Here is a 548-nt window from a genome sequence, read left to right on the forward strand (position 1 = left end):
TTCTTAAAAATAATCTAGTCCTACTATTAATGGGATTTACATTATTAATAGATTGGTTATCAGAGTCTGTCAGTTTAATTGAAAACCTGCAGTTATTTAAGTTGCCAAAATATGGACTATAGAACCTTCATACTGAAAGATACTTTATAAGTGCTTGCCTGATAAGCACAGGGTCCTGAGTTCAATCTCAAGTAGTGGAAAAAAAAGAAAGAAAGATACTTCACTTTGCAGTCCCAATAAAAAATTGAGTGGTTTCAAGAATTAATTTTTAGAAAATGAAGCCCTTTGATCATTCACGGATGATTTCCGTTTTTCAGGATCTTGTCCTGCTGTAATACGGTGCTTTGCACAGAGATTTCTGAAAAATGGCTCCTTTTAGGCTAATGATTTATAATCACTGTTACATGTTACTTACACAAAGAATCTTATTTCAGACTGAAACTGGAACTCCTGGCTTCTCGTATTAGCTACTTCTCTCTTAGGAGCACAAAAACTCTAGCAATGCAACATGAACTGCTTTAGTACTGTTCGTTTGCAATTCTTGTTGT

Source organism: Octodon degus, unplaced genomic scaffold (assembly GCF_000260255.1).
Source record: "Octodon degus isolate 3935 unplaced genomic scaffold, OctDeg1.0 scaffold00062, whole genome shotgun sequence".
Taxonomy (NCBI): Eukaryota; Metazoa; Chordata; class Mammalia; order Rodentia; family Octodontidae; genus Octodon; species Octodon degus.